This window comes from Prionailurus viverrinus, chromosome A1 (genome assembly GCF_022837055.1).
Source record: "Prionailurus viverrinus isolate Anna chromosome A1, UM_Priviv_1.0, whole genome shotgun sequence".
Taxonomy (NCBI): Eukaryota; Metazoa; Chordata; class Mammalia; order Carnivora; family Felidae; genus Prionailurus; species Prionailurus viverrinus.
Genome location: NC_062561.1, coordinates 203,474,177 through 203,478,036, shown reverse-complemented (window position 1 = coordinate 203,478,036; position 3,860 = coordinate 203,474,177).

Below are 3,860 nucleotides of genomic sequence, written 5' to 3'. Positions count from 1 at the left end.
GCCGGAAACGTCTGTTTTGTTCTGTGTTGTATACCTAGTACCTAGAATGATACCTGAAATGGTGTGTTGTCAGAAAATGTTTATGAGGAGAATTAATTATTGAACAAATGAAGACCAAATTAGCAGCTTAACTTGAAAATAATATTTAATGGGTGCCTGGGTGGCTCAGTCGGTTAAGCCTCTGACTTCATCTCAGGTCATGATCTCACAGTTCATGAGTTCAAGCCCCGAATGGGGCGCTGTGCTGACAGTGCGGAGCCTGGAGCTAGCTTCTGGTTCTGTGCCTCTCTCACTCTCTGCCCCTACCCTGCTCATGCTCTCTCTCTCTCTCTCTCTCAAATATAAACAAACATTTAAAAAAATTTTTTTAAGAAGATAATATTTAAAATAAGTGTTGGTTTGGATTGGGATTTATTTTATTCTACAAGAGCCTTAATTTTATCTGTCTTCCTGGCAATTAATAAACCCTTAATAAATATTTATGGAATGAATGAATGGTAAATTCTTTATTATATACTTAAAGGAAGACCACATGTTAATGTGATAATTTAGTTGACAAATTTAGCAGAATCCTAATTCACTGGTAATTTAATTTCTAGGGCATTTGCCATTAATAATTTTTTATTCATTATTAATAATTTTGACTGAAATGTTCTTTTGTCATTTTAAAACTATTTTTAAAAAATCTTTTAAAGTTTATTTTGAGAGAGAGCACGAGTGGGGGGGGGCAGAGAGAGAGGGAGAGAACAATCACCCTATTTTAAAAATATTATAGGGGTGCCTGGGTGGCTCAGTCGGTTAAGTGTCTGACTTCAACTCAGGTCATGATCTCCTGGTTTGTGAGTTCGAGCCCCGCGTCGGTCTCTGTGCTGACAGCTTGGAGCCTGGAGCCTGCTTCGGATTCTGTGTCTCCCTTCCTCCCTGCCACTCCCTCACTCATTCTCTGTCTCTCTCTATCTCAAAAATAAATAAGAAACATTAAAAAATTAAAAAAAATAAAAATATTATAATTGGTGTAGTATAATAAAAAAATTATGGGGCACCTGGGTGGCTCTGCAGGTTGAGCGTCTGACTCTTGGTTCCAGCTCAGGGCATGATATCACGGGTCATGAGTTGGAACCCCACATAGGGCTGTGCACTGGCAGCACGAAGCCTGCTTGGAATTCTCTCGCTCTCCCTCTGCTCCTCTCCCCTTCTCACGTGCTCTATCTCTGAAAATAAATAAATAAACTTAAAAAAAATTATATTACAATCAGAAGACCTAAATTCAGGACCTAGGTTTGCCACTTTCTAGATCTGTGACCAAGGAAAATCTCTTAAATTTTCTGTCAGCTTTCTTATTCATTTTTTTTTTCAATTTTCTTATTCTTAAATGAGGACAGTAACTGTAAGTCCTCCAAGTCCTTTCCAAGTCTAATGTTCTGGGAATCTGTTGCAACAAATCACCTGTCCAAATGCAGAGTTGTAAAAGATGATGTTTTACAGCTAGGCAAGGTAACTGCCATAATCATAAATGTCCATAATGATAACTTCAAGGCATTCTAACATCCTAAATTTCCTCCGGAGTCATCTTAAATGTATGTTAACTTTTAATTCATCCTTCCCAAGGAATTAAAATACACATGCGTGTATACACACACGTATACTTGGGAAGTTGTAGGGAAGAGACTGTAGAAACTTTTTCTTCCTTGTCCCAGAGGTGTATATTTGCTAATCCTGTTATAACCTTGGTGGCCTTTTGGAAAACAGGCTTTTTTTTACAACTATATAACATACTATCCTAACAACGGTATTTTTATAACTTAGTTATCCTTACGTCTTACAATTACTACTTAGATCTACAAAATATACAATTGGGGAGATTTTCTTGTCATCTGAAATACCTACTGTTGATCGCCTCACGAATACCTTCCTTCTCCTGGGCTCTGTCTTGTCATTGTCTCCAGTGTTTGCTAATTGATTTACACCCTTGCTGTAGGAAGGCTCTTAGGCTACACAGGGCCTTGACAGGAAGAAAACAGTTCTCTAGACAAGGAACCAAGGAAAGGATTCCCTACATCCTGCAGACAACATAAAAATTTTCAAATTTCCAGGGGCGCCTGGGTGGCGCAGTCGGTTGGGCGTCCGACTTCAGCCAGGTCACGATCTCGCGGTCGGTGAGTTCGAGCCCCGCGTCCGGCTCTGGGCTGATGGCTCAGAGCCTGGAGCCTGTTTCTGATTCTGTGTCTCCCTCTCTCTCTGCCCCTCCCCCGTTCATGCTCTGTCTCTCTCTGTCCCAAAAATAAATAAAAAACGTTGAAAAAAAAATGTAAAAAAAAAAATTTTCAAATTTCCATGTAGGTAATCATACTTATGGTTTCCAACTTTTTATTTTGCCAAGGATGATTCATTTAAAGCAACTACCTTTTCTAAATATTATTTTATAAAATAAAAGATACTGCAACAGCAAAATATAAGAAAGACTAATTTTTTAAACAACTCATTATATTGACTTTTTTTCTCATTTTTTTTCAAGAAATTGCAAAGTGATCATAGGATGCTCACAGTTGTTTGGGAGTCTGTGCTCCATGACACTCCCCGGGTCTTTCAAACTAACACCCCACAGAAGTGTGAATCATTTCAAGCTCATCACGTGTGGGTGATACTTGAATTTCCCACAGACTGAGGGAGAAAATCACCAAAAGGACAGAATCCAAAATGGCCACTTTAGAACTCAGGATACATGAGAAGAGAATGTCTCTGGAAGAAAATCTAGGTAGCATTCTGTCATTCTGTAAGTTTATCCTCCAGATATCTCATCTCGTTGACTACAACAGCACCAATTCCATAAATACATGGCCTTAATAGACAATGACTCTATCTTCTCTCTTTCCTTTTCTCCTTCCTCCACTGATGCTTCTGTGTCCCCCCTTCATTTCTATATTCTTCAATGAGAACATGGAAGAGGAGAGATAGAGAAAGAGAAAGAGGATGGTGACTTCAGAATGTAGTCACCAAAGGAAGACATAGCACACGTGGCTGTTATCGACATTCTCACTCACCATTATTGAGCTGTACTCTATGTTGATTCTTCCTCAGGCGTAGAGGGATGAATGAATACATGCATGTCTGAATACATGCATGTCTGAATACGTGAATGAATGAATACGTGAACAAGTTAAATTTACCATTCCATTTAGATTCAACATAGCATACAGGAATAAATGATTGATTTGGAGGAAAGAGTAGGGGGGTTAGTTATAATAAAGAGGTAGAGGGGGGTATGGTTTTCAAAATGGGAAAATCAGTATTGGATAGATAGACTGGTTTAGAAAGAAGAGAAGAAAACATTACAGGGACAATTAGGTAGTAAAAGATCATTGTTTGGGGGGATTCTATCACTCTCTGATATAGGTTTTAAAAAAGAACAAATTTAGGCTCCACATTCATTCACCTGGGCAACTCATTAAGATGGAAATTCTGAATCTGAAGGTAGAGAACAGGAACCAAGGCTCTATATGTCTGAGATGACCTGTGCTGGTCCATGAACTACAGTATGCAGAGAAAAGTCTTAGAACACAGCAGGCACTAATCAATGGTCAGGGGAGTTCTCTCATTTGAGTGGGATGACAGTAGATCTCACATCTGCAGCCTCCAGAAGCTTCTCATCCTGAGTGATGCAGAGCTCAAACACTGCAGACATGGCATTGGTATCTAACTCTTGTAGGATTTTTGTCCCCTCTTCACTTTTATTATATTGAACTATGGTTTTTTTTTCCTCCCACCACCCTAACTCCTTTAATTGCTCATCATACACATATCTTTGGCCTTCTAAAAGTAGATATTCTACAAAGTTCAGTTTGGGGATCCTTTATAAACAG